This window comes from Callospermophilus lateralis, chromosome 9 (assembly GCF_048772815.1).
Source record: "Callospermophilus lateralis isolate mCalLat2 chromosome 9, mCalLat2.hap1, whole genome shotgun sequence".
Classification (NCBI taxonomy): Eukaryota; Metazoa; Chordata; class Mammalia; order Rodentia; family Sciuridae; genus Callospermophilus; species Callospermophilus lateralis.
The window spans coordinates 99,308,570-99,336,419 of NC_135313.1; positions in this window are offsets into that span (position 1 = coordinate 99,308,570).

Below are 27,850 nucleotides of genomic sequence, written 5' to 3' on the forward strand. Positions count from 1 at the left end.
CCACTCTGCCACCTTCCCTTCCTCTGTACCTTGTCTCTGTCTCCATATTATTATTATTCTCTCTCTCTTTCACACACACACACACACGCACACACACATATACCTACAGCCTGTGAGTTGATGCAAATAACAGAGTTAATCCAGATGAAAGGACACATGTCTGTAGGATGCATGACAACCTTGTTTGAAACTCCACTCACTCATATCATCTCTCCTCCCCAATTTCTCTTCCCTGGAGGTGACAAGGATAATAATGCATACCTAGTGAAAGACTAGCTCTAAGTAAATGGTGGCTTCAGTTGTCTGATTTTCCTCCTCAAATTATCTGGAAGGACATAGCCATCTTTTCAATCATGATCATTATCTTCTTTGGTTTGCTTTCTAGAAAAAAAAAAATCTTGGTTTGTTCTGAATCCTGGTTCTAAATCTCTACCTTGGGTACTAGTAGAGGCTGAAGAGTGGATTTTCTAAACACAGAAAGGAGAAAAAATAAATCTGCCAGGAGAGAAAAAGTACAATCTATTAGAGTTTCTGATCATCCTATTTGTCACAGATAAATAGCAGATGCATTAGTGCACATAGCACTTATAATTCAGAGATCATCGTTATACCAAATGACAAATGATGTTACTATAATTTGCAATTTGTCTTTTTTTTTCACACAGTTAAAAAAACATAATTACAAAAAATTATGACAACTTGCCAATTAAACAGACTCATTCACCCACAGATGAAGCATACATCTTTGCATTTTTCAAATTAAGTTTGGGTGGGATGGGGAGGCTGAAAATCAAATATGTGTACAGTGATTTATTAGGAAGCCTGAATAGGTATGCATTAAAACTGAAACAATTCCACCTCCTTTCTAGGCCTCTGAGCCACCTGGAAAATATTTTCAGTTATAAAAAATAAGAATCTTTCTGATTTCTTATTCACTACAATCTCCTTTATGAGCCTAATCCAATTTCATCTCTCTTTCACCTTTATTGTGCTAGTGGGCAAGTGATCTAATATAAGTAAAAGGAATGGATTAATCTTATAGGACACAGAAAATTGAATTGTAAATGTGTATAAAACCACTAGGCATATCGTTTTGTAAATAGAGAATGAGATGCAGCATGTCCTCATGGAAAAAAAAATTGTACAGAAAGAGAAGAAAGATATGGCAACAGATGGCCAATTGGGGGGTATGAAAGGACCTGGGAGAAGAGTTGGTCAGGACCTGCAGACATCCAGTCCTGATAAGAAGAACAAAGTGACAGCAATCTCAATAAAGATTCAGGCCCAGACAACTTTGGGCCCCAGGAGGGTGAAGGGAAGTCCCTCAACAGGTAGAGGGCAACTTTGTTCTTTTGTTTATGAGAATTTGTGAGCCTATGTATCAGTCTTTGGCTGTAAAAGTTTCCATTCGCTTGTCAGCAGGCCACCCCTTTATTTGGAAGAAATCACCTTTTTTGATCACACAAGATGTAAAACAATGAGCCATTATTCCTTTTCCCGGCTATTAAGGGAAACAAAACAAAACAGTGAAGCAATCCCGGTGGAGACATTTTAGGTTTGTTTAGTAAGAGAAACCATGGTGTGCATTAAGGCATCAACTCCAGACCTTAGTAGAGAGTGTGGTAGATGCACAGGTTGTGAGGACAGCAGGGAGATGTCTCACCCAGTTCCCCCACATCATCCCTACCATCATAGGGCAGTTCACTTAAATTCTCCCTCCTTCTACTTTCTCATCTTAAAGTGAGGCCAATCATAGTAACTAAGTCATGGGACTATGATAAGGAGTCAAGAATTGAAGCCTGCACCCATGGTACATGCTCAATAATCAGTGTCAGGAGTTGTCTGCTGGGTGAGTGGGAATATTCTTTTCTATCTATATTTAGATGGAAGAATCCAAAACTGGAGTCTGGTCTATTGGAAATGGATCTGATTTGCAGAAAGCATCTCAGTGTAAGAGCAGAATGTGTCCTTGCCGTCTGTTAGAATGTGACATATGCCAGCTATGATTATTGGAAAAGGCTAATTAATTTAAGACTGGATAAAACCCAAAAAAGCAGAATCTTCGTTTGCAAACAGAATTGTGTTACAGCCAAAGCTTTGTCAAAGAAAAATCGAACTACTTCCAAATCCATTTTTGTATTTTGTGAGGATAAGATCATTATGGACAACAAAAAATATACATCATCTATTTCTCCAGCACTGATAAAACTGGGAATGATAATTTAAACAGGGAGCAGGAGCATATGAGATTGTGGAATTCCCATTTGTGCCAGCTATATGTCTCTTTATAGAACTGTTTGAATTTTCCCTGGAAAGAGATATAATGCAGACTCAATCTCAAACTTGGGCAAGTTGGCCAAAACATGCACATTTGTTTCCTTTTAATTTGTTCGAACGCACATCATCAACACAATCAAAATCCCTGTGCAGTTGGTACTGGACTAGTTAATTAGCAAGCATAAATAAATATGTGAAAGAAAATAAATTTGCTATTTAGAAAGTATTTTGCTACTTTGGGGCAAATATTCAGAGATAGCCTTTACATTTCTAAGGAAGAAGAAAATGCCATCTCTGACTTGGATGGACGATCCTAATCTACTCCATGTCACCAATTGTTACTTAGTGCAATAATGGGAAATACTATTTCAACACTTAATAGTGGTCAACAAGGAGGATATTAGCAGGATATTAATAGAGTTTGGGGGTCCGGGTCTAAATAGTTTATGGCATATCTTTCGAGCCTGGGAATCAATTGTCATTCTAGCGTAAGACTGGTAGCACAAAGGCTGAGGTCTTGAAATGAGTCTAAGGAATAGACTAGTCTACACAGGTGAGGCGAGGAGCAGACCATTGGCCTGCACAAATTGGTTTGCAGAAATTTCCTGAGGCATCAGGGAAGTTGTTTTTTGGGTTTGCACCCTTCTGTTTCTGAACAAGAATTTTCTGGACCAAATAGGAAATAGAGGCAACTTCGTACTCCACCCTGACAGTGAAGTTCTGTACTCACAGGTTGTCTCCCTCTGTGAGACTGAGTCAAGCACTCTTTCCCTTGTACCTTATTCTGACTTCTCTCTCCCAAGGGCTAAAACTCTTTTACTCTTAGAGCCCAAACACTTTTTCCCTTTTCACCTGTCTCTTCCCATTCCCTCTTTTTTTTTCTTTTCCTTTTTGGTGGTTCTGGGGATTGAACCCAGGGCCTTGTGCATGTGAGGCAAACACTCTACTGACTGAGCTATATCCCCAGCACCTCCCTCTCTATCTTGCAAGTGCACAGAAGTAAAGGCCGACAGTTTAAAGCACCAAGTCTAGGAGACAGGCTTATGACCTGTTTGTGGTCTTCTTACACCATAATTCCCTGGTGAGTTTTGTTTCCTCTTGCAAACCTCCATGTTTAACATATCTTCCCAGGGGACAGATACATCCAAGTTTCTGAATCCCTGAACCACAGAACAGAATTAGTAATAATCTAATGTTTCTCAAGCTGACTCAAGCCACAGAAGACCTGAACACCATTCTGTTCTTTTCATGACACCGTGAGTCAGGTCAGATACCTATACTTGTAATTGAAATAATTACAGGTGAAATTTTGGACCATAGTTTACTAGAAATAATCAGTAACAAGTATGAAATAGAAATACAATACATGGAGGAATTTTTATAATTAAAAATATTTCTCCCATCAAATTCTTCACATTGAAGGGTGGGGAAAAAAAGAGTTAGGTCACCTTGTATCTGACTGAAACAGTAGACCACAGCAGAGAATGAGAACCACTGGGCTAGAAAGAAACACAGCTGGCAAACTCAGTCTGTGAGGCTGCCTAATTAGCAGCTGTAGGGGATCCTATTTGCATTCTAACAGGAAGTATTCTGTCATAATTTGAAGGAGATACAGGAAGGAAGTAGGAGTTACAGTCTCTCTGACTATAGGGAAAATGAAGCTTTCTTTTTTTAATTGGAGAGATTCTCATCATTGCATGGGGGCAGTCACCACTTCTACCATTAGACTGGTCCCTAGTCCCTGTTACAAGTGTTTTGTTGTTGTTGAGTTATTGTTATTTTGTTTTGTTTTACAATTCCAGTTCAGACAGAATCTGCTAGATTATGCTTTAACAAAAGACAACCCCCAAATCTGTGTGAGCTAACATGTCAAACATGCCCTTTACCCTTACACTAATGCCAGTGTGGATTAGCTAGTGGCTCTGTCATCAGAGTGTGCAGACTAATGGGTTTCCATGGTTGCACATGCTTATATGATCATGGTAAAAGAAAGGGTTATAAAGAATCATACACTAGCTCTGGAATTTCTTTCTGGAAGCAACACAGTTCACTTCCATTCGAATTTCATTTGCCAGAGTTAGTTTCATGGCCAGGCATACTTTCGAAGGGGAAAGAAAGTTCAACTCCTCCATGTGTCCAGAAAGAAAAGCACAGAAGGTAGCATTTATCAACAATCCTAATTGTTGCCACAATCTCCAGTAGTAACCCAGGGTAGAGAAATGGACATGCTTACAGTCCAGTTGCAACTCCAACCACAAATAGCAGACAATCTGAAAAGTATAAGACAGAAAATGATCCCCCAGAGAAGCTCTTTGCATTGTCTCTCTGAGGGTTGGCACTGGTGAGCTGTTGAGTTAAATGTGACAAATCAGAAAAGAAATTACTTATTCCACTGTATCCCATCATTTAATCAATGCCCAATTCCTTCCTCCTCTCTAAAATGCCCTGTGACTACTTCAGGCTCTCTTTTTTCTCTCCTCTTTCTTCATTTATAGTCCTGTTCACTGACACATCATCAATGCTTAGCACATCCAAGAGTCAGTATTCTTTGATAACTATGGTTAAATGAAAGAATGCTTGTTAAGCCAGTATACCACGGCAAACAGTTCTCCTCTATGGTGCTCCACAAAGTGCCTGGGCCAAGAATAGGCACACAGAGCAACAACCATAAGTCTTTGACACTTGATTAACTGGATTATAAATAAGCCAACAAAGAAATAAGCACCAACGTGATGGATGGGAACTGAGATCTTCTTGCATGGGGGAATTGATGCTATTTCCATGAAAAGCACATCGCTTACTTCTCCCACTCAGCTTTGCCACACAGAGTGAGTTGGAAGACTGTTGAATATAAATGACATTTGGCTGGGCCCATTTGAGGACAGTCATTAATATTGTTAACAGGCCCATGTGTTAAACTTGGCCCAGCAAGACCACCAGATGCATCCTCCCAGGCAACCTGGAGGCCCTTCTGATGACTCCGCCAGGCCAAGCACACTGCATCTGCTTCCATTCAGGCAGCCTGGTTGCTTGGCTGGAGACAGAGCATCCATGGCAAGAACTCTCTCCTAGTGAGGCTCCACTTCATGAAAAATGAATATAGCTGGGGGGGTTGAGTACTGCCACCAGCTCTGGCCTACAGATGGTACACTTCTTCTGATGACAGGGGACAACCAATTAAAAGATAATCTAGAGCTGCTTCTGTGGTCCCAGTTGAGTTAACTGAATTCAACAAGAAGTTACACATAGTCCTATGCCTACCTTGGTTCTACCCTGTGATCAGGAAAATGGGAGATCAGATATCCAGGACGTAGAGGAAGCAAAGTGCCCTTTGGCAAAGATGTGATAACAGAGTTAGATGTGGTTAATTAAAGGAGGAAATAAATTCTCCTCTGTGGTCAAGGGTAAAGCCTCTTCTAAACTTTTTGCCAAGGGATTCACAGATATTGTTTCTTTTAATACGTGCAACCATCCTATTTGACAGATGAGAAAACCAAAGTTGAGAGGTTATATGGATTCCCCATGGCCCAACGATTGATAGAGCAAAGATTTAAACTTTGATTCTGAAGACTATGTTTTCAGATTCTCCATCAGACATTGAGGGCTTGCTAAATCCAGAAAAGACAGGCTTAGAATGTGGCTAATGGTTAATTAACATTTCTATAGTGTGAACTAGGTATCTGACAACTGTCTGAATGCTTTCCAAATAATAGCACATTTATCCTTCATAGCAGTCTTTTAAATTAGGTACTAATATAACCTTACTTAAAAATAAGGAAACAGACACAGAGAATCTAAGTAATTAGCCCAAAGTCCCACAATTAAGTGAAGAATTGGGAATTTTCATGCAGATAGGAATAATCTTTCTGCTGAAACTGTGTTAAATAGTACTTACTAGAAATGGTCACTTCCCTTTTCCCCAGTGTGTGACCAGGGCTTTGTCTAAGAGGGTTAGTAATTGTTTTTATTTATCCTGACTCAGTGATGAAGTTTTCAAACTCTCAGAAGATAGCCATCCCTGATCTTTGTTCTCAAAACCTAGAGAGGGAAGACTTCAAAGCTTAGGTATGGCCAAGGTTTAGATAGATGGATATATCTACATACATATCTACATATCAACATAGATATTGATATTTTTTTAGATTTCTATCCAAAGGAGGAAGCCAGTAGGATAGATAAGAGACCTCACAGGTGAAGGTAGCAATCACTCTGCTCCCAATTCAGCACCCTGGAGACCTGGTAGGATTTCCCATAGAAAGCTGCATGGTAAGATACCTGCGCTCAAAGAGGTAAGGCTCCTAGCCTCATTCTAATGATGGAGCCGTACAAGCTTGACATGGAAATAATATTGCTATGGATTTCAGGAAACCATGATGACTTGGATGACTATATATATCCCTGCTGATCAGGGGACATGAACTGAACATTCTGAGTGTGGTAGACTCTAGGGAATCTGAAATGATGATCCAGAGGGTGAAGGTTCTCCAAAATAAAGGAATTAAACTTCTCATCTACCTTGGAAAATAGGGGCTTAGAGTCAGATGTAATGGATTGGGAACAAATTAAGGTGAAAAAAAATTCTTAGATGCAAGTTAAAACCCTTTTGGTGTGTATATATAATCTTGAAATTCTACAGTTTAAATATTTGCTACAGTATTAGCTTGAATATCTGAGAAAGATTCCCTTCTCTTTTTCCTAAGTCACGTACATGCATAAACATGCGCATGCGTGCGTGCACACACACACACACACACAATGTAAGAAAGGAATGGAAAGCAGGAAAATTAACAAAGCTTGAATGATTTTCAGTGGCAGATGCAAAAATGAATACCAACTGTTTTTCCAAGTAATAAAATCAAATGTTTAGTTTAGCGGGAGTCTCTTGTGTATCTAATTTTTCCATTAAGATTTTCACAGACAGAGACCTGATAATCACTTTTGCAGTGAATACTGAAAAGGTGCACTTGCTTGGCTGAAGGGGAGGAAAATGAATATGTGCATTTAAAATTTTTATGATTACATTTTTAGTGAAGAGAGGAGGATGACTATAGTTTCATGACTGCTTTAATGCAATTGGTTCCACTTAGAGGAGATGACATGTTGAAATGTGAAGAGTAAAAATGTGTAGAATGCTTCCCCAGTAATTGGAATTCAAGCAACAATAATGCTGGGCATTGCTGACTCCTTTATAGCTTTTTTTTTTTTAAGTTTTCCTTCCATCTTTCTGGGAGAAAAAATGCACATATTATAGAACATCATGACCTTACCCAACAGTAAAAAAGGAAATTAAAAATTATCTCACCTGAGTGCGTCTGCATTTGAATCAAGCATGTGCTGAAGTTTATGCAACTTCTAACTGCACAATTTCTTCTTTCTGCTTCTTCTTGTTATAAAATCACAGGATTTTAGAGTTGAATGCTAAATCTTAGGAGTAATTTTGCATCCAATTCTCATTTTGGAGATGAAGAAATAAAGTCATGGAGAAGTAAAGAAACTTACCAATAGAGGTACAATCAACCAGTAACCAAAACAGCACCAATCTCAGAGCTTTTGATTCTGCTATTTTGTACAGGAAGAGGAAGGGGTCTGAGTAGTAGGGGAGGATTACACAGGTCAGGTGAAGGGAAAATTCGGGAACCAAGAACAAATTATGCTGGGGCAATGCCAATAAGATCTGAGCAAGAACAGCAGCTGATTAAAGTTCATTGGATGGAATAAGCAGATCTACTGCTGGTTTTTTTAGTCAGGACTCTTGATTCATGTGGGGTAGAAAAAATCATCTAAAACTATCTTGAACTAAAGGGAAATTGTACATCCTCATGTAACCCAGAAGGCTGAATTTAGAGGTGATTTCTATTATACCTGGACTCAGTAGTGCTTTCTCTCCTGCTTTATTTCTTAGATGTCTGTGTTGATCTCACTCTTTCCTATAGGTAGCATTTTCCAAGCACTGAGCTGAAGGGTCTCCTGTTATCCCATATTCAATACTCCCAGTTTCAGCAACTCCCACTGAAAAAGAATGACTGTCATCCAATGTCCACACAATAACCACAGGGCAGAACTTTAATTACCCTGTTTAGTTTATGTACCAACCCCGACCCAAGAAACTGATTAGCATTACTCGATAGATTTGTGTTACGTTTCAGTCCTATAAATGATGCAGTCCAGAAGAATTTTATGATTCATGAACCAATTTAGAACATAGAATAAGAGTAACTTAAAGGGAAGGGACTATATATTGAAGAAACATACTTAAAATTGGAACAATAGCTCAAATCTTCCCAAAAAGAAGTGACCCAAAAGCACTCAGACCCTTCTTCTCATTCAGTTCCTCCTAACAAATCACAAGTATCTGTTTACAATGAATATTATGCTCAACATTTCCCAATGGATTATAGTTCAAAGTTAATACCAGATGCTACACACTGATGGCATGGCATGAATACCCTGAGCTTCAGAGGAAATGGATATTCTTTCTGACTCTGCCTATTGAAATCCTCTTTCAATGCTCTAGGAATAGAATAAATGATCAATTTCACCATCTAAAGCATATGAATCTAAAAATGGAATGAAAATAACAATCCGAATACTCCCATTTATAAAACAGAGAAAAGGAAATAATTTAGGGAGGTCCTTCATCTATAGCACGTACCACATAATTCTGGACAGGACAAGTAAAATCCCTCTGCTCTAATGGAGCTCACAAGATCCTCAGTTGGTCAGTCTGGCTGCCTTACTGTTTTTTGGCACCTTTACCCCCACCATCATGTTAAACAGAGGCACGGAAATAAGTTAAATTCCTAAAGTTGTATCTTTTGGGAATCTCACTTCCTTTAGGTACAGTTCTATAGATCTTTGTGGTATCTTACTAATTGAGACAACACAACTGTATCTGGAAATATTATGTTTCTCTGACAACATCACAACTTTAGTACTCCAGTCAGCTTCAAGGTTGTTATATTCTTATGAATTCCCCGTGACCAACACCGGGACATTTTTAAAGATATGATCCCTGTGTGTGGCTCTTAGCCTGGTGGGTTGTTTTCTATAGCCATAGATTCCGATGTCAGGCTGTAATAAATGCTGTAGGGCACCTCTCTCAAAGGTGTGCAGGACAGAAACCCTCAGACCTCTATTGTGGGTAGTTTCAGCAGCCAACAGCTTTCAGATTTCTTCCCTGGAACTTGCCCTTAGCTGAAAAGAGCTTCCTTTCACAATTTTTATCCTTCCCTGGGTTTAAGTTCACGTCTAGTGATCAATGCAGAAGTGGAAGTACCCAACCTCCTTGTCCAATGTCACATGAGCCTGAAGGGGAAACAGTTTTAGTCAGCTTTTTCACTGCTGTGACTAACAGAACCCAACCAGAACAACTGTAGAGAAGGAAAAGTTTATTTGCTGGCTCACAGTTTCAGAGGTCTCAGTTCATAGACAGCAGACTCCATTCCTCAGGACTCGAGGTAGGCTGAACATCATGGCGGAAGAGAGTGGCAGAGAAGAGCAAATGATCAGGAAGCAGAGAGACTCCACACTCCAGATACAAAATATATAACCCATAGCCACACCCCCAGTGAAACATGGCGTCTAGCCACACTTCACTGCCTCCAGTTACCACCCAGTTAATCCCATTAGGGGTTAATTCACTGATTGAGTTAAGGATATAACCCAATCACTTCTCCTCCAAACCTTCTTGCATTGTCTCACACGTGAGCTTTTGGGGGACACCACACCTAAACCATAACAGGAAATCCATTTTCCTAACTTCATAGAGGACTGCTAATGCCTATCCTATTGTTGCAATCATTCTGCCTAATTCTGTTGTCTGTTTTCCTCCACAGACGTGCATTCTAAAAGCATTCCCATAGTAAACTTTCTACCTGGAAAATATGAATTACATTGTCTATTTCTCGGGGAACCCAACCTATGACAGGTGGCATCAGAAGTAGCTCAACACTCTACAGTGAGACAAGAAGCTGAGCTAGATAACCCAGGGGTTGGCAGGTAACAAGGACCCCACAAATGGTGATTAGTGGAGCATGGCTATTCCTTGGCATGTAGTGGTAGACTAATTGTTAGAGCACTCCTCAGTGACTAACTGGGGTAGTATAATAGGGGGGAAAAACCACCTGACACATGCACTGGGCTAGATGATTAGGAAATATTTGAGAATGCATAATTATGAGGACCATGGAACTAAATGGATGTTGCTGTGGGCAATGAACAATTTGAAATAGATGGAGAAAAGCTGAAGGTGATTAATCCTAAATACTAAGGACAGAGGATCCTTAAGCATATTTAAAGAGACTCTCATCTGATACAATGGGTAACAAGAAAAGCTGAGACTAGGTCCAAGGTTTAATTATAAGTAACAGAATTCAAGAGGAGATTGAATTTTCTACCTTAACAGGTTTGTAGTGACAAGGTCAAAGCTCTCATTAGAAAGGGATGGGCTCTGAGAAAACCAAAATGTTCCAAACTGTAATAGGGCCTGTTTGTCAATCAGGTTATCTCCAGATCAGGTTATCTCCAGAATATCACACCAGTAGGATACACATTCATTCATTGTGTGTATATGTGTGTGTGTGTCCATTTAGAAATATAACCATATGCACACATACAAATATATGTGTATATGTGTTAACATACATATGATTTATTTCAAGGTATTGGTTTGCAGGACTGTGGGAGTTAGCTAAGCAAGTCTGAAATCTGTAGGGCAAGTCACCAAGAAGTCTGGCAATTCTTTGGAAAGAACTAAAGCTCCTGTACACTGGGTAGAATTTCTTCTTCAAGGAAATCTCAGCTCTGCTCTTAAATCCTTTCTTCTGATTGTAATCAGGCCTACCCAGATTTTTTTAGTATGATTTTTATAAATTCAGCCAATTATGGATGTTAATTACATGCTCAACATATCTGTACAGCAATCCCTAGGTCAGTATCTGGCTGCATAACTGGGGACTAGAGACAGGTACAGTCGATGCATAAAACTGACCCTCACTGGCCTAGGCAGGAAAGCTCTCTGTCTCAGCTCCAGGCAGAGGGTCATTACAGTTATCATCTCACAGCTTCGATGAGGAATCAGGGCACAGCTCCAACGGACCTTTGCTTAGAGCCTCACAAGGCATCGATCAAGGAGAAAAGATGCCATATGGAGTTTGTGAGGAGACACAAAAGGAAAAGTCACAGCATGCCTACACGGAGTGGAAGGAAGAGGGGCCACAAGCCATCCCCGGGGCTTCCCCCTTGGTGAAACTGTGTCTCCCGTTTCCGCATCTCCAGTTCCTACATGGGGGACAATCCTACCGCTAAACCCAGCTAGAGTCCTACTCCCCCCAAGTGACAGCTGCTGCTTGGTCACTTCCGATTCTTCTTGCCAAGAGACCAGCAAGGAAAAGAGTCAACATCCTATTAGGATAAATGGCTCTGGTTACCAGAATGCTTTTAATAAATGAGAAAGGCAGGAAAGAGTGTGTGCGTGTGTGTGTGTGTGTGTGTGTTTGTGTGTGTGTGTGTGTGTGTGTGTGTGTGTGTGTGTATTCCCCAGGGGATCCAAACAGTATCTCCTTGTAGCCCTTACCCAATTTTAACATTAGATAGAAAAGCACAACAGAGATCCAAGAGGTGTGGTGGGCCTGGGGATCAGGAATACAGGTCCGGTCATTTCACTAGAAAATCACTTAGACCAGAATACTGCTAACCGATGTGACAGGAAACTTGAATGAGTGGTTCAGGGGAGAGTTAAACACTGCTCACGTCCCATCCCACCCTGGGAGGAACTCTTGCAATGGGGAACCTGGATGATACAACAGACCTAAACTATAGTTTACCCTTGCACCATTTGAATCTGCATACTTCATAGGATACACTTTAGTGGTAGCACCTTCAGGATTCGTGGGAACTTTTTTTCCTAAGGAAAACTAACAAACTGCCTGTATGTATGTATGTATTGATGGATGGATGGATGGATGGATTGGCTCTGGGATTGAATCCAGGGGCACTTAACCACTGAGCGACATCTCCAGCTATTATTGTTTTATTATTTTATTTTTATTTAGAAACAGGGTTTTGCTATGTTGCTCAGGGCCTCACTAGGTTGCTGAGACTGTCCATCTTTGAACTGGAGATTCTTCTGCCTCAGCCTCTCAAGTCACAGGGATTGCAGGCATGCTCCACCCTCCCTGGCAAACCTATTTTAAAGATTTGAGGAAAACATGGTGGTGCAATAAGGCTGTGCGATAGTTGGTTACAAAGACCATCCTATTGAGCCTTATGTAATCTCACAACCGAAATTCACACACTCATCACAGTTGCTAATGTTGTCTCCTAATTCTGGTAATACAATACTCCAACTGGAGATCTCCTGAACTTAATTTGGTATTCTCTGGCCATCAATCATTGTTCCTTGAACACAGCTCTGCTACCAATACCTCATTCTAGTTAGGGATGCAGCCACTCAGGTCTGATCTATCATAATGCCACTTTCTTTTGTACCATGTGGTCCACCTGGGTGGTATATGATCCAAGTAGAGCCAGTCAATAGCTACCCCAGTGATTGATACATGTTAGGTAGCTTTTTGTTATTATAAAAAATACATGGAACAATCAACTTATACAGAAATATAACAGGTTTTTTTTTTTTGCTGGTGGTTCTAGAAGATCTAGATCTAGACCACGATCAAGCGGGTCCCATGCTTTAGGCCTTTGGTGGGAATGCAGGTGACAATGGAAGGGATCACACAGCAGAACAAAACTGCTCCCTTGTGCCCCAGAAGCAAAGAGAGTCAAGTGGGGACTTGGGTCCCACAATCCTCGTTGAGAGGACAACCCCCAAAACCTCCGGGTCCCACCTCTCAAAGCTTCACTATCTCCCAATGTTGCAGCCCTGAAGCCCACGCCTAGAGCAAAAGTTCCCTATAACTTTAGGGAACACCTAAGTTCCCAACTGTAACAAGATGTAAACACTGAAGAAGAAGCCCTCCTTTGTTTTCCTGCCATTGCTCAACTTGTAACTTCTAGTATGTGCCGGTGGCCATGAATTTATATAACTCATTCTCTCCGTAGATAGATAGGTCATCTATCTTCCCATTTCTGTTTCTGTATTACTTTTCATGAAACTTTCCAACCTTTAATATCACCTCTTGAATTCCCATTTATACAGAAGAATATGTTTTCTCTTTTTCTTAAGTTAGCCTAGATGATGGCTTGAAACTGATTAGAAAGAGAGGGAATCCATTAACAGGTTTCAGATAAAATTGATACATGGAGGACCCTGAGAAATGACCAGGTCATACCAAGACCTTCCCATACCTATTCCCCTTTACTCTTCCCCTAATGTGTAGTAATCCCCAACATTAAAAAGTCATGAGAGACAGTCAGGGAATACAAGGCAAATTATTTTTGCCTCACCTGTTCAACTCTATCTTTCAAAATACCTTTTGTCAGAAACCATGAAGAAAAATCCTTAAATAGAATGCTAGGGCTCTAGATCTATGTCACAGGTTGAGTTTCCCAGGAAGCAGCCTCTAGGGGAGAGATTGTTGTATGATGAATGTATTGAGGACAGCTTTCAGGTTCAAAACCTGTTGGGAAAGTAATGGAAACAGAACTGAGCAGAGGAAAAAATTGAAATGCAATGTTGTTATAACAAAGATTTCATCTGAACCCCTTGGGCACTCTTGAGCCAGATATCTTTCAAAAGTGTCCCACATAAGACCAGGAATCCAAGTATTTATATCCGGCATCCACCAATCATTCATTAGAGGTGACCTTCTCCTGAAAAGTGGGCATGGCTTTGCTAACATGGTTTCTGCAAGAAGGAATGAATAGGAACCTGTGAGTCATTTACATCACTAGAAGCTGGAGGGATGAGTGTGGTAGCTAAAGTTTAAGAAACTATTTAAAGTTTTTGAATTTTCTGCCATGATTTTTATTATGTCACTTAATCTGTTAATTTATTCTTCATCACAAACCCTCTCTCTTTTCATTTATAAAACTATTTGTACTTAATTGAAATTGTAAGAGGTGCATTTTGTTAGTACTTTCAAAGAAACTTTTAACATTTGTTAAATTTTTGTTTCATTTTTTTCCTCAATGAATATAGACTCTCATCTTTATAAATCTTCCCCTTTACACTCCATCAGATTTATTTACTTTTCCTCTTTCTAAATACTTGAAGTGGACAAATTACTCATTAACTAATATTTTCTTATGTAATTTACTTATATAATATAATCTTTTTTAAAACAAGAATTTATTTGTTGGAACCACTTTTACAACATATTTATATACATGAGATTCTCAGGATGACTAAAAACTTCATAAGTTAGTTCCAGCTGAGACTTTCCTTGACTGATGTGGCAATAAATCATGACTCCAAATTCTTCAACAGGCCTTCTTTTGACAAGTGGGGCCTGTGTTCCCAGTTTTGAAGCTTATGACTGTTTCACGAAATAGAGTAAGGTGGAAGTGTTTGTATGTGTCTTCTGTGTGGGGGTCAGACAAGGTTACAGCTTCCTACCAACTCTGTGGATCAGTCACGCTGAAGGAAACCAGCCTTGTTACAAAGGCCAACTACTTTGAGATGACTTTGCTAAAGAGGGGTCACATTTGACAGTACAGTGGACATAAATAGCTGAGCTCCTTGATGATTGCCGGAAAAACTGCCAATGATATGAATACCACGTCCTGAACATAGAGCCCAACTGGGCCTTATGATAACTGTCTTCCTGGGGGCCAGGCTGCCATCTGACTGCAGCCTCCTCCGAGAAAAACTAAGTAAGACTGACTCTGCTAGGACCTTTTCAAATACTTGATGTACAATCTCATAGGAAAAATAACAGAATCTACTGAACACAACAACGTTTTTTGGTAATATGTTATCCAGGGTCAAGAATAGAATAGAATTTGGTACCAGAAGTGGGGTGCTACTGCAACTAGAATCTCAAATGTGTAGTGCTTATAGAATTGAGAAGCACTAGGAAAAAGTTGGAAGGTGTCTAGAAGATTCTTGAGGAAACCTGATGAGACTCAAGGAGACCATTATGAAAGACTTAAAGGAACATGGCATTAAAAGCTGAGTGGTATCCTGATCCTGACACTACCGGGAGAATGAGGCCCTGGGCAGGTGCTTGTGTGGGCAATCTATGCTGAGATCTCTAACAACAGTCAGCATCATCTCTGTGCGTGACCTTCAGGAATGCTCAAGAATGCCTTATACAGTTTCTGTATAGGAAAGGCTTTGAATTTGAACTTTTCTTTTGGTAAAGAGGCATCTTTCTATTTAGAGTTGTTATTATCTTGAGTTTTTATACTAAAAAATTGACAGTTGAAATTTTTTTTCTATATTTGTGCATTTTATTTTTCTTGCATTGACTAGAACAGCTAAGAGAACTTTAAGTAAAAGTAAATATGCAAGATATTCTTGACTTGTCCTACATTTATGGTAACTTAAGGAAGCTTTTTTAACAATTATAACAGTTATAATTTATTAATATTATGTGATATATGCATAATATTGGTATACCATAGTGCTTAAGAGCAGAGATTCAGAAGCCAGAGTATCAGTGTTTTAATTAGGTCTGAGCTCTTCCTGACTGACATGGGAGGGCAAGTCATTTTAAAAGTCTGTTTTTCACTTTCTTCCTCTATATAATGGAAATGGCAGTGGTCTACTGATCTTAATGGATTTTTTGAGGATTAAATGATTAAATTCAGAATTACTTTGTGCAATATTTGATCCTTAGTAAAATAAGTAAGTGGCTTCTTTTTCTAATCTTTATCAAGTCTACTTCATTCAATTCTACTTGATTCAATCTCTATGCTAAAAGCTTCAATACATTGCTACATATAATGTTTACAACTTCTGTATGAGATATGCACTATTTTCACAATATTTCAGCTGAATCTGCAGGTCCAAAGGACAATACAACTTATCCAGTTGCTTAAGTACAAATGACACAGCAAGGTTTTGAACTCAAGGCTATCTGATTTTTAAGCTCATGTTTTCTCCCAAATATATGGTATGCTTCCAGTGCCGTTCAAAGTACTTTGCAAAAGCAAGGAGAAATATTATATATACCTCCTGCCTTCATGGGTCAGGGCTGCCAGCAAAGAACTCAGTTTGCTGGATCACTGGAGAGAAGGAGATAAGAGCAGCTGTAAGGAACTTGGCTCCATTCAAAGTGCTAAATTTTGAAGTTAAGGAAAGTAGCCACCCTGGATTTCCCTGAAGAGCAATGAGCTGTCAGGTGCTGAGATTTCATTAGACAAAGGGCCCAGGTTATCTTCCTGTGGGAATCTGATATTTGACCTCAGTTTGCTTTTATTCTGAAGTTGTAATGAAAGGCTGGGATAAGGATTGCCAAAGATGTGTCTGGCGTGGAAGTTTGGTTCCCTGAATAAATTGCAGTGATTAGGGAATGAACATGTTTGGAGACCTGTGAAGTAAGTTTTCCATTTTAATGTTGCCTTATTGCAAACAGACTGTCTCTTCCAACTTGACCTTCCTTATGACATGCAGTTCCATGTTTTCAATTGTTTTCTGGATGAATGATCTCATAGGTAAGAACAATAATACCTTTGGAAACTAAAATAATCCAAGTAAAAAACTGGAATTATCTTCCAAATTTACCTTGCCACCTAGAACTCATTGTCACTGATGTTACTTTATTGAGCATGATTAGCACTCTGAAAGCATTCAGCTCTCTCCCGAAGGGTAATTTGTAGGTGCTCTTGAAGTTTTCTCATCACTCTCCTGGTCTCTCTCTCCCCCTCTACCTCACTCTCTCCTTCCTACAGCTAGCTCTCTAGTTCTCCAGAAAACTGGAGGAACCAGGATTTTCTTGCTCCACCCAAGAAGCTGGAGCTTTAGAAGAAGAGGGACCAATGGCTACAGCCCCAGTCTAGGACTAGAGTCTTAGGAACTCTCTAGAGAATTGCTGGTTGGAGTCTTTGGAACAATGAAGTATCTGGAATCCTACATCCTCAGATGACTGCATCAGCAAAGCAAGTAGCCAAGGAGAGAGAAAGACAGTCTCCTTCCTTTGGCTTCCTCCTTCCCCGCCCTTCTTCCATCTAGGCCCCCAGTCCAACTGAACTGCAATCACCCACATTTAGAGTCGGTCTACCCCACTCAGCTGTCCCACATGCCAATAATCTCTGGCAACAACCTCATCATCATACCCCAAAGTCACCTAATCCAGTCGAGCTGGCAATTCATTTTAACCATCACAGGAGATATTCTGCAGGATACTTGTTCAGAATTCTCTAAGGCTGTGAAGACTATGAAAAATGAAACTGAGAAACTCACAAGCCAGAAGATTCTGGGGAAGTGTGACAACTAAATGCAATGTGGTATCCTGGGTTTGATCCTGGAATAGAGAGAGAAGATGAATTGAAAAAACTTGGAAATCCAAATAATGACTGTGGTTTAGTTAGTATCATGTATCAATGTTGATTTATCAGTTTGAACAAATATACCAAAAGGATGAAGTGGGACCAGATGAAGGGTTCATAGAAACACTCTATGTGCTCCATGACTTCTTACAAATCTAAAATTATTCCAAAATTAAAAGTTTATTAAGAAATGCTTTGGGGGCAAAAATCTTTCAATAGGGCCCCATTGTTTCCAGGGCCACAGGTGTAAGTCTGCTGTGCATGGCTCACTATTTCTTCCAGTTGTCTCTGGTGGGCAGAATAGCATCCCCTCAACTCAAAATATGTCTATGCCCTAATCTCTGTGCTCTGTGAAGATGACAGCTTATATAAGGTGGTTACTTGGGCACCGTGAGACTGGGAGATTATCCTGAATTATGTGGGTAGGTCTGAGCAAATCCTACCAATCACCTTAAAAGTGGCTTAAATCAGAAAAGATTTGGCAGAAGGATTAGTCCAAGAGATTCCAAGCAGCAGAAGGACGTGAGGCTCTGTTGCTGATTCTGTCATACGGGGTCCTCAAGCAAGGACGAGAGAGAGAGAGAGAGAGAGAGACAGACTAGAAGATAAGGGCTATCCCTGCTGACATCCAGCAAAGAAAAGAGGAACTCAATCCTACAGCTGCAAGGAACTAGATTCTGCTGATAGACTTACTGAGCTTGGAAAGCAATTTTTTCCCCCATATCTATTGCTAAGAGTACATGCCAACCAACATCTTGCTTTTGGCTTTCTGAAACTCATAGCAGAGGAATCAGTCTGGCCAACCTAGATTTCTGACCTGTAGAACATGATAAAAATGGGTGCTTTTATAAGCTGCCAAATTGGTGGTATTTGTCACAGCAGCAATAGATAGCTAATCCATCCTCTTGCTCTTGTACACAAGCTTTCTGCTTATTTCAAATATGCCAACACATACACATTTCAAAAATGCCAACTATACATGAATTCCACAAAAATACATGCTGTCTCTGTCTTTTCTAAATCCATTACCTCTGACTGGCTTTCCTTCTTATAAGCTCAAAATGATGCCGTACATTCTTTTTGGTCCAATGTAGTGATTTCCATGTTGTTTTTAATATCTCTGCCATTCTCTTGGCACATGGGTTAGATTTCCTTTTATGGTTTTTCTCCAAAAATAAAGCAACATTTCCCCCACTAGGTTGTAATTCCTTGAAGGGCTATGGCCTTGTCTTATCCATGACCATATAAACATATATTCGTGTGTGTGTGTGTGTGTGTGTGTGTGTGCTTGTGTGTGTTCCCAGCAGCTTAACGTGACTTTAAAAACCCTTCCTGATCTTTTCTGCTTCCATTTACCTTTCAGGTTTCTTCCCCCTCACTTTCTGACACATGCCTTAGGTTTCAGTCTATACTTGGTAAAGATCTCTTGTATGTAAGTCGGGAGTCCAGTATCCTAAGCATGGTTGTTAAATAGCATGATGGTGTGCTAGCAAAGGAGGAGAAGAAAGAAGAGTTTAGTGTTGATTCTGAGATAAGAGAGTAAACGAAAATAATTTGGGGCATGGTAGATATCCTCAAAAATAATTGTTTTCAAGATGGTCAGTTTGTCCCCAGGGAATATTTGATAAAATCCAGATTTTATTATTATTATTGTCATGAGAGGGCAAGGAGAATTTCCACTGACATTTGGTGAGCACAGACCAGAGATGTTGCTGGACGGCCTATAATGCACAAGACTACACCCACATCCAACCCCAAGTGTCAAAGGTATCATTGCCAAACACCCTATTCTAAAATAAAACTGCCCCGTTTTGCCTAATTTTCCTGTTATATTCAGAATGTAAGCAAGAATTTACACAATGAAGCAATCCATGGACTTATTCCTTAGGAATGCTATAAATCTCACGGGAACAGGAACATTTGTTTTGTACTTCTGTGGGTATCTCTACCGGGTCTAGATTTGTTTGTTAAAATCTGAAATTAAAATATTTTCTTGAACTATGAATTAGAATAAGCATCTTTTCTTAAACTACTGACCCTAAAGATAAGATTACGTCACAGAAGATAAAGGAAAAGCCAGTGCTCAGCACATCCTCTAATTAGCAGCCCACACTGCCATCCACTTAACGCGTCCCCATGCGCCATCTCCATCCTTAGAAGGCCAGTCCTCATTTGCACAAATGTTAACTTTCCATCCTGATGATATTTGTCTTGTCAAGTTATGAAAAATTGCTGAAGAGTTGTTTTTGCATATCTTTGGGCATTTGAGCCCAAGAGCAACGTTCAAGCCCAGTAGAGGGTCTATTTGCCAGACTCCGCTTCACTGGAGGGAAAGTAAATTTTGCCCAACACTGTTTTTCCTCACAAATTTTTCTAAATAAATAATTTCTCCTAAATCTTCCCAGACCCCAGTGTACCACTTTTTAAACTGCTCGAGAGACAAGACATCTATACAAGAGAAATTTAGTTAAGGGGAAAAATGGGGCTTTCAAGATCAGGAACTGGTAAACTACTTTCACATCAGAAGTTCAATTTAATCTGAAAGAAAAACAAATCCATCAACGTCCATTCAACTTTCTGGAAAACCTGAGGGACATTAAGTTTCCTCCTAGCTGGATCTGCGTGTTCCATGCTATTTGGGTCTTTGTTTCTGAAATGCTTCTTTCTCAAGGTGTATCACAGTAATTGAATTTTGTATTCTTTTTCTCCGTTTGTTTGTGTCTCGCTACATTTTTCAAATGCCCCTTAGATTTTTAAACTACAGATAAAATTTCCTTAAAATAAAAGGGGATTTTTTTTTCCCCCTCACACAATGATATTCAGTAATTTCAGAGAATCAGGCCGGTATTCTGGAGTGAACTGTGTAATGAGTTTATCTGATACTGATTCAGTGGCCCTTGCCTTCCATTATGAGGGAAAGTTCTGCCATAGTGGAGTCCTTCATCAAAGCCCAGCCGTGCTTGGGGGATAATAGTCTGATGGAAACACATTTTAGGGAGAATTAATTTTATTGACATTTCCCAGAAAGACCAACTTTGATGGCCCAGCTTGAATCTAACAATTTCTATTAAAGATGGAAGGTTCTGTAAGATTGGAACACTTTGTACACTTTCTTTTGATGCAGAAATCTAGACAAAGACATTTGATTGTCCCTTACTGCAGTAGAAGGAAGCAACTTCCTCTTGTCAAATGCTCACACTTCCTGAGTACCAGGCACGGATGACCTCTTTGAGCCGCATTTTACAAATAAAGAAACTGAGGTTCAGAGAGTTTTTGTAGCTTTACTAAAGTCACACAGTAAAAGGGGAGTCAGTATTTGAATTTGGGCTTGCTCTGCTTCAACACCTTCATTCATTTCCCTTACTACACTGAGTGTGAACCACTTGACCACCAACTCCAACATTACACCAGCCACTCTTGACCACCAAACAACAAGATAGTTTTGAAAAAGAAAACTATTTTGGCTTTTCTTTCTTGTCCCAGTTGCAATTATTGAGAATATTTCTTGGTGTTTTTAAAAATACATATGAGGCATGGAGTAGACTTTTAAGACGGTTTAGACTTTCTTAAAGTGGAGCCCCTCTGCTGAAATTCCATATGTGAAATGAATCATATTGCTCATGATGGGAGTACAAACAATAAGCCCAGTCAGTTGAAGAGTTCATGGTGCTTTCTTTTTGTTTGTCCAACTCTTTATTGCTTTTGCGTTCATTTCCTCAGTGGGAAAGAGTCTTGCCATGAGTTAGCTCCTCTTCAGTCTATCAGACCTGCCTCGGGCCCTGTCTCTTTCCCCATCTGTGGCCAGAGCTTTGAGCAGGCAGTTTAGACTCACCAAAACTTATTTCCTTCACTGCCCAGATAATGATAACTCTGGCCATGCACAGTATTTCAAAGTGTTTAAATAAACGTACCAAATGTTCCACGGATATTTCCAGAAACAGGGAAAGTGTCCTTACCCAGATCCTTCCCTCTGTGTACAATAAGGTAAGATGGAAAACTTAGCCAGACCCATCCAAGGCCAGAAACCTAGAAGAACCAGCCATCATGGCTGACAAAACCTTAAGCCCCAGCAAACCCACCCAATTCCCAATAGAGAATGAACTTTTAAGAGTTCTGCATCTTTATCCTTTCAGGAGTTAGAACAAGTTGAAAAGCACAATGCAAAATTGAGTCAAAAAAACTGCACGTGACTTAGAATATGCAGAATGTCAGTGAGGGAGCCAGTCTGGGCCTCCCTTCTTGAACCGTCTCCATCTCCCCTTCTTGAGACATCTGTGGCTCACCTTTGCCACCATGCAAAAGTGGACCCTGCGGATTTTCTGCAGGATTCGTGGACCCTCAGGGAGTCCCTAATAAGCTGTGACTTTCAAAACACGGCAGCAGGCTCGGTGCCTGGACGAACTGTGCTCATCCCCTGTCCTTGTTTCAGATGGCAGACAAGTGAGCCAAGTGCAAGGAGGGCTTGGCCAAGAATACCCAGGACTCCACCTCCCCCACGCTCCTCCCCAGGAGTTTTCTCAGAGATCCAGAAAATTTGCCAGAGCAGTTCCTTGTTGTCTGGGCAGCAAACTGTACCGAGTCCTCTGAATTAAGTGACAGTCCACTCACAGCCTGTGGCAGGCAGCGTCATGATGCTCTCAATGACCCTCACCTCCTGGACTCACATGGTCATGAATTCCCTTCTTTGATTGTGAGCTAGACTCACCAATTACATAATTACTTGCATAATTACTTACATAATTAATAAAGCATGGCAAAATTTACAGGATGATTTCGCAGAGATTAGGTTGCAAAAAAAGATGTTGGCTTTGTCTAGTATAAACATGTCTCTCTGTCTTGCAAGCTCTGATTAAAGCCAACAACAAGAAAGACCTTGGAAAGACCCATATGGCAATGAACTAAGAGAGGTCTTCGGCCAACAGTCTTAATTAAGGCCCTCAGTCCAGCAGCACACAGAAACTGAATTCTCCCTATGACCATTTGAATGAGCTTAGAAGTGAGTTCTTTCCAATCCAGTTATCATGGTGGACCACAGTGCCCAATGACACCTAGATCACCACCTGGCAAGAGACCCCTAGTCAGAGGCACCTACATAGCCATGCCCAGATTTGAATCCCTCAGAAACTTTGAGATTATAAATGTTCGTTATTTTAAGTTCCTAACTTTTGGGACAATTTGTTACATAGCCAGAGAGAGCTAGTTTATCACCCTTTACAGATATTCCCAAGAATCTCATTAGACAAAACAAAAGAACTTCCTTCCAAGAAGTGCTCTCCCACTACAAGAAAACAACTCTGAATATGGATTAGCAGATCGCCAGGATCATCAATTCTGTGTGCCTGTTTTCTGAGACTCCCTGGGTTTAAATACTGAGTTCACTCCTCACTAACTCCATGGTTTTGAGGAAGTTACACAGGTCTTCTCTGCCTCAGTTTCTTTGAATGTATAATAAGAATCAGACTCCATAGACTTATGCATGCATTATGCTAGTTTATGTTAGTATTCTTAGAATGTAACATGGTTCCTATTATGTATTAAAAACCAAGTCACAATTTCACATCAATGAATATGTAAGACTTGATCCTCTTAATCCACATAACTACACTGCAATCTATTGCAGGCCATGGGCCACCTCTTGTGCTATTATTTTTGTCACATCACACCACATTATACACAAAGAGGTAACTAAAGAAATATTTTTGCCTACCTGACACTCAGTGAGACATGTTGCTACATTGAAGATCCATCGATTGCATATTTTTCCTTGAATTCCTGTTTGCTATAAAGACATAACTTAGCCATCTCTAATTCTACTAACCACTTGAATTCTTGTTAATCTGTGGATTTTACAAAATATCTGATTTTCTGTTTCGATTGCCTTTAACCACAGTGAGCACAACGTGTCTCATTTTCCTTTCTATGAAATAATCAAAATCCAGAGGTACTAAGTTTATGGCCAAGACTTTGAGTATTGAAAGTGAACATGAAAACAATTTGAAGAAGCCCAGTTTTGATACTTCTCTGCAAGATGCATCTTTAAGGTAGCCTATAATTCATCAGCAGAGAATCTCCAGGGATGTAGGGCAAAGATGTCTTTGTGGACTGTGATTTTCACTTCCAAATCCCAAATGGAACTGTCCCAAACCATGGAGTATTCAATCTGGCATTTCTAGTGTCCAGTACTTAAACTAAAGTTGACCTTCAGTAAATGTTTATGAAAAGTTACTGAACAAAGGTTTGGGTTTTGAGCCTTGTATATGTATGACTCTGTGGTTCTTCTGGGCCACCTGTAAAGAGGGGAGTATGAACTGACTGGATCCATAAGACCAAAACAGAAGTTTCCAGAAAAGGCCTGTGACTGGCAAACTCAATCTCCTCGACCCACAAAATTCACAAGACATCCTGGTTGTTGACCTTTCTAACTGTGCCATGCAAGTTCAGGACTCTTGTCCTGTGGTCCTCCAGTCTGCACCCATTCCTTATTGTGGAAGTGACCATATCTCAACTGAATATTGGCCATAGTTACTCATTTCTGCACCCTCAATATATAACATACTTTTTAGAAGAGAGAGTTTCATACATTAACAAGTGTTGATGTCATTCTTAAATTTATGTGGAATTAAGCCAGTGTTTATTATCAAAGCTATTCCTGTTGGTTTGTCCCAAGACATCCCAAAAAACCTAAAATGACCAAGACATCTTGGTCATTTTAGGTTTTTTTTGGTATTCCCAAACAGATCAGAACAGAGTTCAGGAGCCAGGGTTCTCCAGCAAGATTATTTCTGTTTTTTTCCTCTTCTTGCTTTCTTCATTCCATTGTTTTTAAGGTCTTGTTCAAACTTGTCATCAAAATTTGGACTGTCAACTTATATGAAAGTTGGTAAGTTTTAGCTTTTCTTGATAAGTTGACCTTTAAAAGTCAAACTTTTAAGGTCAAAAGACCTTCAATAGAGAAATGAGTAAAGTCATTTTTTTTTCTTTTCCTCTTTTTTCAATTAATGAACATTTATTGAGTATCTAACGTCAGATGTTTGATGACTGAATAAAATACACAAAGACCTTAGGAGTTTAAATTCAGCAGGGGGGAAGAGAGGAGGCTTGTGAGAGGGACAAATAATGAAAAATAAACACATAATAAAATAGTAATTAGAAGGTGGTTAATGCTATGTAAAAAAAACAAAGCAGAGCAAATAGGATAGCAATGCTGAAATGATGGGTAGCAGATGGATTTACAGGTCAGGGCTGAGGATTGTGCCTAGAGGGTTCTCAAATCCTATTATTTTACTTTTTCTGAGTCCACTTTCTTTATTATCCCATCAAGTCTCCAGGCTTCAAATATAATCTATATGCAAATGACCCTAAAATTTTACTTCCAGTCTAGATTTCCTCCATGTACCCCAGGTGTATATACAAAACTGCCTTCTCGGCCTCTCCATTTGGATATCCAATAGGTATTTTCAGTCCTGTTCATCCAACCTGACTTTTGTCCCCTTCCCCCCCTCCCCCCGCCATTTCAAACCATGGTGTCCCACCCTCTTTCCCATTTCTATTAATGATGACTTCTGTTAGTTGTTTAAGGCAAAGTCCTTGGAGTCATACTTAGCTACTACTTCTTCATCAAATACTTCCTTATCTGATAACAAATCCTGTCATCCATATATCCATAAAGTCATCCAGAATCCAATCCTTATGAAGTCTCCTGTGAGGCAATGTCCCATCCATTTTAGCATTATCTCAGAAAACCTTACCACCTTTCATCACAATTCTCCCCTGAGGGTACTTTACCTGTATTCTCAACATAGTCTGCCTATAACACAGGAACCCAAGTGATTCATTTCTTCTAAGTCCGGTCATACCTCCCCAGGTCAGGTCACTCCAGTGCTGGCACCCGATTTCACTGGTAAAGGCCAAGAGTTTCACTCAGGCCTCTGAAGTCCTTCAGGATCTCTCTGATTAATCTCTTTCCATTTTCCATTCCATCCATCTTTCTTCAAACTCTAGGTCCTCCTCCACAGTACTGAGGCTCCAGGCACAATCCCACTCACTTGCTGATGACTCTGCTGAGTTATCATTCCCCCTGGATATTCAAACATCTTATTCCTCACCTACTCCAAATCTTAGCTTTAATGTTGCCCTCAGGTGAAACCTCCCCTGATCACCCTGTAAAAATTGTTAACAACATGCTCTACCTTTTCTTTCTCCAGAGCACGTATTGTCACCTGACATACCATACATTAAACCTGTTAATCTGTTGCTTATCACACCATCTCCAGAATGTAAGCTGCACAAGGGAGGAGCTTTGTCTGAATTCTTCACAGCCATAGTATATGGAACATGAGAAGCATTTCCTTCACACGTGTTGCTCTAATCGTTTGTCTTGGAACCAATTCTGCAACAGGAAACTGACATACTTCGTATCACGTCATCCTCAGAAGTACCCTGTGAACTACTTCTGTTTTACTTATAGGAAAACTGAGACTCAGAGAAATAAAAGATTAGTCAGTTTTTTTCATCACTATGACCAAAATGCCCAGCAAGAACAATTTAGAGGAGGAAAACTTTATTTTGGCTCATGGTTTCAGAGGTTCAGTCCCTGGTCAGCCAGCTCCATTGCTCTGGGCCCAAGATGAGCCATAATACGTTGGTGGGAGGGTTGGTGGAGGAGCACTACTCCACTCCTGGCTGCCAGAAAGCAGAGAGAGAGGCTAAGGGACTTCAAAGATGGTAGAGCTTTCCAGGTCATGCCCCTAGTGATAGACTTCTTTTAGCTACACCCCAGCTATCTATCTAATTATTTTACCTCTGAATATTCCTTCATGAACACAGGAGTTGTGTTCATAATTCAAACCATAACAGGGTGACTTGCCAAAGATCAGATATTTTTCTACCAGTTAAAACTAGAATTTGGATTTGTAGGACAAATTGTGTCTTGTTTTTATTGTAGGATGTGGCCTTGGGGTAAACATATTTTATAGTTTGTGTATTTGATGTTAAGACATTCTGAATGGACCCTGGAGAGACTGCCCCTTCCAAGGGTAGCCAATTCTCAGGTTTAATAAACATCTCACCTGAGAGTCTGCCTTTCATATACAAACCACCTCCTATGTTGGTTTCTCACTTTCTGACCACTCCAGCCCAGTCCAGCTCTAATCACCCCGGGCACAGCTACCAGACGATGAAAGGCAGTCGCTATACCTCAGAGTCGGCTAAAATGATTCAAACTAGCCAACTCAGGACAGTTTGCCCTGCTTCACTCTTTCCTTCTGACAGAAGTTACACTAAAAACTCCTTTTTAAATTAATTCCTTATTTTAATTAGGTATATATGACAGCAGAATGCATTGTGATTCATTGTACACAATTTTAGCACAATTTTTCATTTCTCTGGTTGTACATGATGCGGTGTTGCATCATATGTGGAGTCATACATGGACCTAGGGTAATGGTGTCCATCTTGTTCCACCATCATTCTTGCCCCGATGTCCCTCCCCACCTCTCCCTTCCCTTTCTTCCACCAAAGTTTCTCAATTTTTTTCCATGCTGACCCCCCTTATGGTTCAGCATCCACTTATCAGAGAGAACATTTGGCCTTTGGTTTTGGGAGATTGGCTTATTTCACTTAGCATAATATTCTCCAACTTCATCCATTTACCTGCAAATGCCATGATTTTATTCTCTTCTAATGCTGAGTAATACTCCATTATGTATATATGCCACAGTATCTTTATCTATTCATCTATTGAAGGGTACCTAGGTTGGCTCCTCATCTAGCTCTTGTGATTAACATTGATGTGGCTGCATTACTATAGTATGCTGATTTTAAGTCCTATGGGTATACACCAAGGAGTGGGATAGCTGGGTCAAATTCCAATATTTCTAAGGAATATCTATATTGCTTTCCAGATTGGTTGCACCAATTTGCAGTCCCAACAGCAATGTGTAAGTGTGCCTTTTGCCCCACATCCTCACCAGAATTTATTGTTGTCTGTATTCTTGATAACTGCCATTCTGACTGGTGTGAGATAGAATCTTAGTTTTGATTTGCACTTCTTTAATTATTGGAGGTGTTGAACATTTTTTTTTCATATATTTGTTGATCAAATGTATATCTTCTTCTGAGAAGTGTCTGTTCAGTTCCTCAGCCCATTTATTGGTTGGGTTGTTTTCTTGGTATTAAGTTTTTT